The following is a 15,376-nucleotide window of genomic DNA, read 5'->3' on the forward strand; positions in this document are numbered from 1 at the left end:
CAGACTCTACATTCAGACTCCATTTGGCCAGACTCTACATTCAGACTCTACATTCAGACTCCATTTGGCCAGACTCTACATTCAGACTCTACATTCAGACTCCATTTGGCCAGACTCTACATTCAGACTCCATTTGGCCTCTAGACTCTACATTCAGACTCCATTTGGCCAGACTCTACATTCAGACTCTTCAGACATTCAGACTCCATTTGGCCAGACTCTACATTCAGACTCTACATTCAGACTCTACATTTGGACTCCATTTGGCCAGACTCTACATTCAGACTCTACATTCAGACTCCATTTGGCCAGACTCTACATTCAGACTCTACATTCAGACTCCATTTGGCAGACTCATTTGGCATTCAGACTCTACAGACTCTACATTCAGACTCTACATTCAGACTCCATTTGGCCAGACTCTACATTCAGACTCTACATTCAGACTCCATTTGGCCAGACTCTACATTCAGACTCCATTTGGCCAGACTCTACATTCAGACTCTACATTCAGACTCTACATTCAGACTCTACATTCAGACTCCATTTGGCCAGACTCTACATTCAGACTCTACATTCAGACTCTACATTCAGACTCTACATTCAGACTCCATTTGGCCAGACTCTACATTCAGACTCTACATTCAGACTCCATTTGGCCAGACTCTACATTCAGACTCTACATTCAGACTCCATTTGGCCAGACTCTACATTCAGACTCTACATTCAGACTCCATTTGGCCAGACTCTACATTCAGACTCCATTTGGCCAGACTTCAGACTCTACATTCAGACTCCATTTGGCCAGACTCTACATTCAGACTCTACATTCAGACTCCATTTGGCCAGACTCTACATTCAGACTCTACATTCAGACTCTAGACATTCAGACTCTACATTCAGACTCCATTTGGACAGACTCTACATTCAGACTCTACATTCAGACTCCATTTGGCCAGACTCTACATTCAGACTCTACATTCAGACTCCATTTGGCCAGACTCTACATTCAGACTCTACATTCAGACTCCATTTGGCCAGACTCTACATTCAGACTCTACATTCAGACTCCATTTGGCCAGACTCTACATTCAGACTCTACATTCAGACTCCATTTGGCCAGACTCTACATTCAGACTCCATTTGGCCAGACTCTACATTCAGACTCCATTTGGCCAGACTCTACATTCAGACTCTACATTCAGACTCCATTTGGCCAGACTCTACATTCAGACTCTACATTCAGACTCTACATTCAGACTCTACATTCAGACTCCATTTGGCCAGACTCTACATTCAGACTCTACATTCAGACTCCATTTGGCCAGACTCTACATTCAGACTCTACATTCAGACTCCATTTGCCAGACTCATTCAGACTCTACATTCAAACTCTACATTTCAGACTCTGTCAGACTCCATTTGGCCACATTCAGACTCCATTTGCCAGACTCTACATTCAGACTCTACATTCAGACTCTACATTCAGACTCCATTTGCCAGACTCAGACTCTACATTCAGACTCTACATTCAGACTCCATTTGCCAGACTCTACATTCAGACTCTACATTCAGACTCTACATTCAGACTCCATTTGCCAGACTCTACATTCAGACTCTACATTCAGACTCCATTCAGACTCTACATTCAGACTCCATTTGCCAGACTCTACATTCAGACTCTACATTCAGACTCTATTCAGACTCCATTTGCCAGACTCCATTTGCAGACTCTACATTCAGACTCTTTGGCCAGACTCTACATTCAGACTCTAAATTCAGACTCCATTTGGCCAGACTCTACATTCAGACTCTACATTCAGACTCCATTTGCCAGACTCCATTTGCCAGACTCTACATTCAGACTCTACATTCAGACTCTACATTCAGACTCCATTTGGCCAGACTCTACATTCAGACTCTACATTCAGACTCCATTTGGCCAGACTCTACATTCAGACTCTACATTCAGACTCCATTTGGCCAGACTCTACATTCAGACTCTACATTCAGACTCCATTTGCCAGACTCTACATTCAGACTCTACATTCAGACTCTACATTCAGACTCCATTTGCCAGACTCTACATTCAGACTCTACATTCAGACTCTACATTCAGACTCCATTTGCCAGATGAGCAACTTGCCTGACACACCCATTCGTTCTAACTAATAAACATATTTACCAAAGTGTACATACTACACACACACACACACACACACACACACACACACACACACACACACACACACACACACACACACACACACACACACACACACACACACACACACACACACACACACACACACACACACACACACACACACACACATCCAAAGTCTTACCTGCTAGCTGTTGGGTTGCTATCGGAAGACAGAGCGCAGGTGTCCTTCTGTCTGTCGACCCTCGGCCTCTATCTGGGGACAAGCCTACTCTCAGGGACTGTAGAGACGAGGTCTAGTGGTCGTTGGTTGTGTATGGGGGGGAAGGTCAGAGGTCACCCACGGACTGGTTGGCGGCAGGCCCCAGTCCGTGGCGAGGCACAGCTCTGGCTAGGAGTCCATCATGGTGCTGCGATGTTGTGCGGAAAGGTCAGCTGGTCACATGGTCTCGTACATCCCCGTCCATGGAAAACATCTGTTTCTGGAAACTGCCTGGGGGGGGGGAAAGGCCTCAGAATCACCAAAATACCAATGAATGTCAACCTACACCTATATTTACTGGAAGTTGTACTGAAGGCTCCTCCTACTTGATGAAGGATACTGTACAATATCGATACTAACTATGACTGGGAATTGCCAAGGACGATATTATCACGATAATTAGGTGCAGATACGATATGTAGTGTGATTCTCACGATTCTATACGTAGTGTGATTCTCATGACTCTATATGTAGTGTGATTCTCAATGTATTGTGATTCGATACTGTGATTTTATTGCGATTTGATGTTCCCGGACATATAACTCACTATATGTCTGCTGTAGAGAGACAAGAGAGAGCAGGAGAAAATCAGTGTTTGATCAGACAGGGAAGTAAAAGTGCTGAAAACATGTTGGCTCACTATTTAAAAAGAAGACAGATAGCAAAGTATATGTTGTGGAGCAGGTACAGTCGACCTGCACTAACTAATGCTTAGTAGCAAAAAAATATATTTGTTTTTACTAATCGATAGTAAGTATCGATAGAATATCATCCAAAATAATATTGTGATATATAACTGTATCGAGTTTTCCCCCCCATCACTAACTTTCGACCTACTTTGGCTTAAGATCAAAGCAGGAAGCGTGAGTTGTTGCAACATAGGCTCTCTTCAAGACTGGAAACAAAACCCTCTGTTTTATATGCAAACATAAAACCACAGTGATCATTACACCCTGATGAGTGATGGGGTCAGACTGAGCACACAGAGGTGGTCTAAACTGAGAGCTCAACAGGGGGCCAACTGCCAACTTCAACAAGCATCAATATCTAATGAGGTAAAAGATGGGGGAGGAGGGGGGGGGGTCGTGCTCTGATGTTACTTTATGCATGGCGTCCAGAGATGCTAGGATAGCCTCTGTGTGAAAGGCAGTGCTGAAAGTGCTTTTGAACATTAGTAGGAATGTGTGACAGTGGGGGCTTAAGAATGCCCTCAAGAGTCCACCAGTCAGTCAGTCCACCAGCCAGTCAGTTCACCAGTCAGTCAGTCCACCAGTCAGTCAGTCCACCAGCCAGTCAGTCAGTTCACCAGCCAGTCAGTCAGTCCACCAGTCAGTCAGTCCACCAGTTAGTCAGTCCACCAGTTAGTCAGTCAGTCAGTTTACCAGTCAGTCAGTCAGTCAGTCAGTCAGTCAGTCAGCCAGTCAGTCAGTCAGTTCACCAGTCAGTCAGTCAGTTCACCAGCCAGTCAGTCAGTCAGTTCACCAGTCAGTCAGTCAGTCAGTTCACCAGCCAGTCAGTCAGTTCACCAGCCAGTCAGTCAGTCAGTTCACCAGTCAGTCAGTCAGTTCACCAGCCAGTCAGTCAGTTCACCAGCCAGTCAGTCAGTTCACCAGCCAGTCAGTCAGTCAGTTCACCAGCCAGTCAGTCAGTCAGTCAGTCAGTTCACCAGTCAGTCAGTCAGTTCACCAGTCAGTCAGTCAGTCCACCAGCCAGTCAGTCAGTTCACCAGCCAGTTCACCAGTCAGTCAGTCAGTTCACAGCCAGTCAGTCAGTCAGTCAGTTCACCAGTCAGTAAGTCAGTCAGTTCACCAGTCAGTAAGTCAGTCAGTTCACCAGTCAGTCAGTCAGTCAGTCAGTCAGTCAGTTCACCAGTCAGTCAGTAAAGTCAAGTGCTACTGCAGTTACTGAGTTACTGTACAATAACACATCATGTCTTAATGCTAGAGCTAACCATCACACCTGAGTTACTGTACAATAACACACCATGTATTAATGCTAGAGCTAACCATCACGCCTGAGTTACCCTACAATAACACACCATGTCAGTCTAATTCACCAGAGTCTAACCATCACACCAGTGTCAGTTACCAGCTTCAATTCAACAAATCATGTCTTAATGCTCAGAGTTCACCATCACACCTGAGTTACTGTACAATAACACACCATGTATTAATGCTAGAGCTAACCATCACACCTGAGTTACTCTACAATAACACACCATGTACTAATGCTAGAGCTAACCATCACACCTGAGTTACTCTACAATAACACACCATGTACTAATGCTAGAGCTAACCATCACACCTGAGTTACTCTACAATAACACACCATGTATTAATGCTAGAGCTAACCATCACACCTGAGTTACTCTACAATAACACACCATGTATTAATGCTATAGAGCTAACCATCACACCTGAGTTACTCTACAATAACATACCATGTATTAATGCTAGAGCTAACCATCACACCTGAGTTACTCTACAATAACATAACATGTATTAATGCTATAGAGCTAACCATCACACCTGAGTTACTCTACAATAACACACCATGTATTAATGCTATAGAGCTAACCATCACACCTGAGTTACTCTACAATAACATACCATGTATTAATGCTAGAGCTAACCATCACACCTGAGTTACTCTACAATAACATAACATGTATTAATGCTATAGAGCTAACCATCACACCTGAGTTACTCTACAATAACATACCATGTATTAATGCTATAGAGCTAACCATCACACCTGAGTTACTCTACAATAACATACCATGTATTAATGCTATAGAGCTAACCATCACACCTGAGTTACTCTACAATAACATACCATGTATTAATGCTATAGAGCTAACCATCACACCTGAGTTACTCTACAATAACATACCATGTATTAATGCTATAGAGCTAACCATCACACCTGAGTTACTCTACAATAACATACCATGTATTAATGCTATAGAGCTAACCATCACACCTGAGTTACTCTACAATAACATACCATGTATTAATGCTATAGAGCTAACCATCAGGTGTTTTTATGAGAACACGTAGAATGCGTGCTTGGGCGAGAGGCAGGTGATCATCTTTCTCTGAGCGGGCGTCTAGAAAACGGAATATACACACCAAGAGACATAAATTATCTGAGGGACGTGCGCGCGCGCGCACACACACACACACACACACACACACACACACACACACACACACACACACACACACACACACACACACACACACACACACACACACCTATGCAAGGACACACACTATATACATAGGCGACTATACTATACCGAATTGAATTATAGTTACGCAATTCACTCAGTGGGCAGTGGCAGGAGACGGTATCTGTAGAGTGTTCAGAAAACAAAGTCTACCTAGGGAGGACAGTCATCGATACAAATCAGTCCTTGTGCCTAGGCCTAATTTAGATGGTAAATGTTCACTGCTTGCACAATGTTGTACAGTTTAAAAACATGTCATTACCATTACCGGATCTGAATTGTCATTAAAAAATATTTAAAAAACAGGCGATTTCCTTGTAACCACATTGAGTGTGATGAATGAATGTGATCCATTAACCAAACAGAGGAAGAAATGGAAGTGGACCAGTCAACCCAGTCGAGTCACTGCTGATTCACAGGTCAGCAGTGAGGCCTTTCATTGATGTGGCCATAATGAAATCATCACACCACTGTTAGAAAAACAAGGGCGATTGAATGGCTAATCTTTATTAATCATGAGCACTTGAACACAGACAACTGGCATTATTTCTTTGCACGATTGTCCCTCAAGTCCCGAGGTGACGTTTAAGGTCAGTACGAATGGTAGTGACTGAGGGCTGAGTGATGTAACAGTAACATGGTAGTGACTGAGGGCTGAGTGATGTAACAGTAACATGGTAGTGACTAAGGGCTGAGTGATGTAACAGTAACATGGTAGTGACTAAGGGCTGAGTGATAAACAGTAACATGGTAGTGACTAAGGGCTGAGTGATAAACAGTAACATGGTAGTGACTGAGGGCTGAGTGATAAACAGTAACATGGTAGTGACTGAGGGCTGAGTGATAAACAGTAACATGGTAGTGACTGAGGGCTGAGTGATAAACAGTAACATGGTAGTGACTAAGGGCTGAGTGATGTAACAGTAACATGGTAGTGACTGAGGGCTGAGTGATAAACAGTAACATGGTTGTGACTGAGGGCTGAGTGATAAACAGTAACATGGTAGTGACTGAGGGCTGAGTGATAAACAGTAACATGGTAGTGACTAAGGGCTGAGTGATAAACAGTAACATGGTAGTGACTGAGGGCTGAGTGATAAACAGTAACATGGTAGTGACTGAGGGCTGAGTGATAAACAGTAACATGGTAGTGACTAAGGGCTGAGTGATAAACAGTAACATGGTAGTGACTGAGGGCTGAGTGATGTAACAAGTAGAGGTCGACCGATTAATCGGAATGGCCGATTAATTAGGGCTGATTTCAAGGTTTCATAACAATCTATAATCTGCATTTTTGGACACGGATCATGGCCGATTACATTGCACTCCACAGAGGAGACTGAGGGCTGTGGCAGGCTGACTACCTGAGTTAAACAGGTAGTGACATGAGGGCTGAGGGCTGAGAAACAGTAACAAGGCAAGTTGCTGGTAGCTAGCAATAAACATATCTTAGTGACTTTGAAAAAACTATCAATCTTAACATAACACTAGTTAACTACACATGTGACTTGATGATATTACTAGTTTATCTAGCTTGTCCTGGTTGACTGATATAAACAGTAACATGGTAGTGACCTGTTAATTTATCATTGAATTAACAGTAACATGGTTCCCCAAACAGGTGATTTAACAAGCTGCAGTGATAAACAGTAAAAACTAAGTACTGTCGTTGCACCAATGTACCATAAGTGACTGAGGGCTGATAAACATCAACGCCTTTCTTAAAATCCAATACTCAAGTATATATTTTAGTGAAACCTGCATATTTAGTTAATATTGCCTGCTAACATGATTTTCTTTTAACTAGGGAAATTGTGTCACTGGTAGTGACTGAGTGATAAACAGTAGAGTCTGAGGGTGATAAACAGCAGCAGTTTGGGGCTTAGTGATAAACAGTAACATGGTAGTGACCTGAGTGATGTAACAGTAACATGTTGCAAAGTGCTGGTGTGAAGGGCTGAGTGATAAACTATGGTTGACTTTCTAACAAAGACAGGTAGTGACAACTTCAACAAACATGGTATGATTTAACAAAAGCAACATTTGTGACGAAAAAACAGCACAATCATTGTGCTAAACAGTAATGTAGTGACTAACCCTAAACACCAATGTACCTAACCATAAACACCAATGTACCTAACTATAAACACCAATGTACCTAACTATAAACACCAATGTACCTAACTATAAACACCAATGTACCTAACTATAAACACCAATGTACCTAACTATAAACACCAATGTGTACCTAACTATAAACACCAATGTACCTAACTATAAACACCAATGTACCTAACCCTAAACACCAATGTACCTAACTATAAACACCAATGTACCTAACCCTAAACACCAATGTAACTAACCCTAAACACCAATAGTGACTGAGGGCTAACTATAAACACCAATGTACCTAACTATAAACACCAATGACTACTTAACCCTAAACAGTGACAATGTACCTAACCATAAACACCAATGTACCTAACTATAAACACCAATGTACCTAACTATAAACACCAATGTACCTAACTATAAACACCAATGTACCTAACTATAAACACCAATGTACCTAACCCTAAACACCAATGTACCTAACTATAAACACCAATGTACCTAACTATAAACACCAATGTGTACCTAACCCTAAACACCAATGTGTACCTAACCCTAAACACCAATGTGTACCTAACTATAAACACCAATGTACCTAACTATAAACACCAATGTACCTAACTATAAACACCAATGTACCTAACTATAAACACCAATGTACCTAACTATAAACACCAATGTGTACCTAACCCTAAACACCAATGTACCTAACTATAAACACCAATGTACCTAACCATAAACACCAATGTACCTAACTATAAACACTAATGTACCTAACTATAAACACTAATGTACCTAACCATAAACACCAATGGCTTTCTTAAAATCAATACACAGAAGTATATATTTTTAAACCTGCATATTTAGTTCAAAGAAATCCAGATTTGCAGGCAATATTAAACTAGGGAAATTGTGTCACTTCTTTTGCATTCATTGCACGCAGAGTCAGGGTATATGCAACCGTTTGGGCCGCCTGGCTCGTTGCAAAATAATTTGCCAGAATTTTACGTAATTATGACATAACATTGAAGGTTGTGCAATGTAACAGGAATATTTTGACTTATGGATGCCACCCGTTAGATACAATACGGAATAGTTCCGTATTTCACTGAAAGAATAAACGTTTTGTTTTCGAAATGTTAGTTTCTGGATTTGACCATATTAATGACCAAAGGCTCATATTTCGGTGTGTTATTATATTATAATTAAGTCTATGATTTGATAGAGCAGTGTGACTGAGCAATGGTAGGCAGCAGCAGGCTCGTAAGCATTCATTCAAACAGCACTTTACTGCGTTTGCCAGCAGCTCTTCACAATGCTTCAAGCATTGAGCTGTTTATGACTTCAAGCTATCAACTCCCCAGATTAGGCTGGCAATACTAAAGTACCTGTTAGAACATCCAATAGTCAAAGGTATATGAAATACAAATGGTATAGAGAGAAATAGTCCAAAAATAACTACAACCTAAAACTTCTTACCTGGGAATATTGAAGACTCATATTAAAAAGGAACCACCAGCTTTCATATGTTCTCATGTTCTGAGCAAGGAACTGAAACGTTAGCTTTTTTACATGGCACATATTGCACTTTTAGTTTCTTCTCCAACACTTTGTTTTTGCATTATTTAAACCAAATTGAACATGTTTCATTATTTATTTGAGACTAAATTGATTTTATTGATGTATTATATTAAGGTAAAATAAAAGTGTTCATTCAGTATTGTTGTAATTGTCATTAATATAATTAAATAAATACATTGTTTGTTTTTTTAATCGTCCGATTAATCGGTATCGGCTTTTTTTGGTCCCCCAATAAATCGGTATCGGCGTTGAAAAATCATAATCGGTCGACCTCTAGTTACAAGCCATGCTGTAGGTCTTGGTCATCCATATTGTGAATGTTGTTAGTAGCCAACTCTAACTTCCACAAGGATATTTTAAAAACTCAGTGTGTAGTATAAAGCACAGGCCAAGTAAGATCCCACTGATTGAAAATTCACAGTTTTCTTTAACTTTCTTTAAAATGAAGGTTTGCATGCTATTGAGAACGCACTTTCATCCACACCATACTGTATTTCAAGAGACGACACTGTAAAGAATATTCCTTCACAGTATAGGACCATCAGTCAAACTAAGGCATAAGGTGTCCAAAGGTCAAAGCAGGACATTTGATACAGTACTACAGGGACCAATGTTTTCTCTATACTCTGGAGGGGGTGGATGGTATTATGGTGAAAACTGGGTGGGTTTGTAATTCAATTCTCTCTAAGGAACAATGAGACAGTGCAGTGAATCCTGTTCTCACACTTATTCACACAGCCGTTCGGAACCCATCCTCAGAAACTGAAAAACACTTGGTTGCCTCAGGGAGAAACCTGATGTGCTGTAGCATCTCCTATGACTGAATTAGTTGACTCAGTTATCCTGTTCTTTACGTGAAGCAGAATTCTCTAAGTTTGCCATTCCTGATACAGCTGCCTATTTTGTGATTGTTGGGTCTTTGTACAGTTCATTGCTGGGCCTATTCCCAGTTGAGATAAGCGTGCGGAACTCAGACTTTCATGTGAATCATTAATTGATGTGAGATGGAAGACATCGGGCCTACAGAATGGTGCAGTGGTCTAAGGCACTGCATTGCAGTGCTAGCTGTGCCACTAGAGATCCTGGGTTCGAGTCCAGGCTCTGTCGCAGCCGGCCGCGACCGGGAGACCCATGGAGCGGCGCACAATTGGTCCAGCGTCGTCCGGGTTAGGAGAGGGTTTGGCCGGCAGGGATGTCCTTGTGCCATCCCGGAATAGCGACTCCTGTGGCGGGCCGGGCACAACGCATGCTGACACAGTCGCCAGGTGTACAGTGTTTCCTCCGACACATTGGTGCGGCTTGCTTCTGGGTCAAGAAGCAGTGCGGCTTGGTTGGGTTGTGAAACGGAGGACGCACGGCTCTCGAACTTCACCTCTCTCGAGTCCGTATGAGAGTTTTAGCGATGAGACAAAACTGTAACTACCAATTGGATACCACGAAAACAGGGTAAGAAAAAAAAGAAATGGAATACATTGAAACAAGACCAATTGACCTGAGAGTTGTAGTGACACTGTCTCTCCAGAATGGTGGTGACCAGTAATGGCCCTGGCCTTTGTCCAATCAAACCCTTTGCGAGAGAACAGGATGTGTCTGGGCCCACCAGTGGATTGATCTGTATTGTATTACTGCGATCGAAGCTCTGTGTTGACATAGTCTTCCATTAGTCATAATGGGAAGTTGTCTGTGACTGTGGTGGCTGGAGTGCAGTTGCTTTGTGCTGCAGCCGTTTTTTCCATAGCCTTCTGTAGCGGTAAGATCATCGTTAGAACCATCAAGAACCATCTAGAAGCATCGTTAGAACCATCCTACGATGTATCTTTAGTAGCCAAGCTGTTTCCCCCAAAACCATCATTACTAAACGCTTGTTATTTACCGACTGCCTCGTACCTTCTACGAGTCTTTTTTCCAAGACATGTGGTTCCCGATTGGCGCAGCGGTCTAAGGCACTGCATCTCAGTGCTTGAGGCACCACTACAGACACCCTGGTTCGATTCCAGGCTGTATCACAACCCACCGTGATTGGGAGTCCCATAGGGCGGCGCACAATTGACCCAGCGTCGTCCGAGTTTGGCCCAGGGTAGGCTGTCATTGTAAATAAGAATTTGTTCTTGACTGGACTTGCCTAGCTTAAATAAAAGGGTAATACATATTTTTTTACAAAAAGAACCGCTAAGTACGTAGTTATATGCTTTTTCTGGCTCAATGTGTTTCATGATGTGTGACAACATGTTCCCAATCTGTGATTTACTGCATTATTATAGGGTAAGCGTCATAAGTCGCCTCAATATTTGCAGCCATAAGGTGATGATATCTCTCTAGGAGCTGATCCGTCGTCAGTATTGTGGAAAAATTCTAATATTAAGGTAAGATTTGAATGGAGAAAGCTGATCTGAGAGCAGTGCTACTTTTCTTTCGATCCCATCGGTATCGACACATGGTTTACCGACGCACTCGGCGAACGTTCTCTCTACCATTCCACTGTACTGTATTTCCATATACCCAAGTTTACTTTTAATTCAGTTTTTGTTAATTTGGCTTTTTGCGGCACACAGAAACAAATTCACAGACGACCATCACAACAAAACAAGCAGCAAAATCCTCAAAAGTTGTTGTAAGAATGCACACTGTCAACAGAGATTGGTGCTTATTATCGGATGTATTAGGTTACGAAATCCAATTTTGGGGGGGTTAATGTGATGTCATAAGGTGAATGCACCAATTTGTAAGTCGCTCTGGATAAGAGCGTCTGCTAAATGACTTAAATGTAAATGTAAATGTAATTAATGTTAATGATATGTTAGAGAAAGACCCCACTTAAAGATTCAGAACATGAAAAATCAGGACTAGAACAGACTAAATGCAGGACTAGAACAGACTAAATGCAGGACTAGGCCAGACTAAATGAAGGACTAGGCCAGACTAAATGCAGGACTAGACCAGACTAAATGAAGGACTAAGCCAGACTAAATGCAGGACTAGGCCAGACTAAATGAAGGACTAGGCCAGACTAAATGCAGGACTAGACCAGACTAAATGCAGGACTAGGCCAGACTAAATGAAGGACTAGGCCAGACTAAATGCAGGACTAGGCCAGACTAAATGCAGGACTAGACCAGACTAAATGAAGGACTAAGCCAGACTAAATGTAGGACTAGGCCAGACTAAATGAAGGACTAGGCCAGACTAAATGCAGGACTAGGCCAGACTAAATGAAGGACTAGGCCAGACTAAATGCAGGACAAGGCCAGACTAAATGCAGGACTAGACCAGACTAAATGAAGGACTAAGCCAGACTAAATGCAGGACTAGGCCAGACTAAATGCAGGACTAGACCAGACTAAATGCAGGACTAGGCCAGACTAAATGCAAGACTAGGCCAGACTAAATGCAGGACTAGGCCAGACTAAATGAAGGACTAGGCCAGACTAAATGAAGGACTAGGCCAGACTAAATGAAGGACTAGGCCAGACTAAATGCAGGACTAGGCCAGACTAAATTCAGGACTAGGCCAGACCAAATGCAGGACTAGAACAGTCTAAATGCAGGACTAGAACAGACTAAATGCAGGACTAAAACAGACTAAATGCAGGACTAGGCCAGACTAAATACAGGACTAGGCCGGACTAAATGCAGGACTAGGCCAGACTAAATGCAGGACTAGAACAGACTAAATGCAGGACTAGGCCAGACTAAATGCAGGACTAGGCCAGACTAAATGCAGGACTAGAACAGACTAAATGCAGGACTAGAACAGACTAAATGCAGGACTAGAACAGACTAAATGCAGGACTAGGCCAGACTAAATACAGGACTAGGCCAGACTAAATGCAGGACTAGGCCAGACTAAATGCAGGACTAGAACAGACTAAATGCAGGACTAGGCCAGACTAAATGCAGGACTAGGCCAGACTAAATGCAGGACTAGGCCAGACTAAATGCAGGACTAGAACAGACTAAATGCAGGACTAGGCCAGACTAAATGCAGGACTAGGCCAGACTAAATGCAGGACTAGGCAAGTGCCTGGGGTAAGTCTGCACTGACAATTTCCAAGCCTCAATGTTTAGATCGTTGCCAGTGAACATTTCTTCTTTTGCCAAGATAATCTATCCACCTGACAGGTGTGGCATTCAAGAAGCTGATTAAAACAGCATGATCATTACACAGGTTCACCTTGTGCTAGGGACAAAAAAGGCTATTTTAAAATGTGCAATTTTGTCACACAACACAATGCCACAGATGTCTCAGGTTTTGAAGGAGCATGTAATTGACATGCTGACTGCAGGAATGTCCACCAGAGCTGTTGCCAGAGAATTGTATGTTCATTTCTCTACCATAAGGCACCTCCAACACCGTTTTAGAGAATTTGGCCTTACAACCGCATACCACGTATAACCACGCCAGCCCAGGACCTCCACATCCAGTTTCTTCATCTGCGGGATCGTTGGAGACCAGCCACCTGGACAGATGATGAAACTGAGGAGTATTTATATCTGTAATAAAGCCCTTTTGTGTGGAAAAACTAATTATGATTGGCTTTGCCCCATGTGAAATCCATAGATTAGGGCCTAATAAATATATTTAAATGAACTAATTTCCTTATATGAACTGTAACTCAGTAAAATCGTTGAAATTGTTACATGTTACGTTTATATTTTTCTTCAGTCAACAGTATGTAAAATCGCTTTTCCTGCCTTGACAATTATCAAGTAGACAAGGTGGTGTCAATTGTCAAAGACTTAGAATGGCAGGTAGATAATTATTTAAACTCACTGCCAGGTTTTGTCATATGCATTTTTGTTATGAGCACACACTGCATTGCTCGCCTCACAGCCTACCGCCACTGCACCATCGAGAGCGTCCTGACAGGTTGCATCCAGGCCTTTGCGATAATTGCTCTGTCCACGACCGCAAGGCCCTCCAGCGGGTGACAAAGGATGGCCCACTGGTCCCGGTATATCACTGGGACCATCCTCCGACCCATCCATGTACTCAAAACGATGCCTGAAGGAGTCCCGCTGCATCAGCAAGGACACCACACAGCCCCAGCTACGAGCTGTTCATTCCCGTACAGTCGGTCAGACTGTATCACACGGAGCCTGAGGTCTGATAACAACAAGCTCAGAGACAGTTTCTGTCTACAAGCCATCAGAATGATAAACACATGAACTGGACAGACCACCTGCACCTTAGCACACATGTTCACACACACACACACACACACACACACACACACACACACACACACACACACACACACACACACACACACACACACACACACACACACACACACACACACACACACACCTGTTTATTTATTATTGCTAAATTCTGCACAATTTAAACACTTGCACCCCAATCCCCCCCCCCCATCCCCAAAAGGTGTAAATATTGAACTATAAATTGTGCCTTCCTGTATTATATTTATGCTAAAAAATATATATATTATATTCTACTGAGACATTTACTTTGTGTTCGTATTCTTTATCTTGCATTATTTCTTATTGTTGTTTCATTTTCGAGAAGGCATTTCGTTGGACGGTGTATAACGTTATAACGTTACCATGTGTATCCTGTACATACAACTTCATTACATACAACTAATAAAACTTTAAACTACCTGTAGATCTCTGTTCCTCTCTCTCTCTCTCTCTCTCTCACGGCATTGCTCCGTGGCGAGGCGTGTTTGGCTGCTGACTCTTTCTTTGAAACTCTCCAGTTCCTTATGAAAACTTAACATGGGTCGCTAATTTTGTTTTTATTCTTCTATTCTCAATTGACTATATTCTAGCGTTGCTTGCGTCGGCTCGAGCAGACGTCATCCACTCAACCCTGCTTTTTTCCCTACGCGTTTATGCCGTCAACCCACTCTTAAAGGCACATGGCCCTAACTCACGTTTTGAACCTGAACTTTGGTAAAGTACCGAGCTAAACGTACACTTGCACCACTGAAAATACATTTGACTGCGACTGCACTTCCAAATACAAAACAATGCTGAATGCTAATTATTTCATTTTTATTTG

The sequence above is a fragment of the Oncorhynchus gorbuscha genome, linkage group LG08 (assembly GCF_021184085.1).
Source record: "Oncorhynchus gorbuscha isolate QuinsamMale2020 ecotype Even-year linkage group LG08, OgorEven_v1.0, whole genome shotgun sequence".
Taxonomy (NCBI): Eukaryota; Metazoa; Chordata; class Actinopteri; order Salmoniformes; family Salmonidae; genus Oncorhynchus; species Oncorhynchus gorbuscha.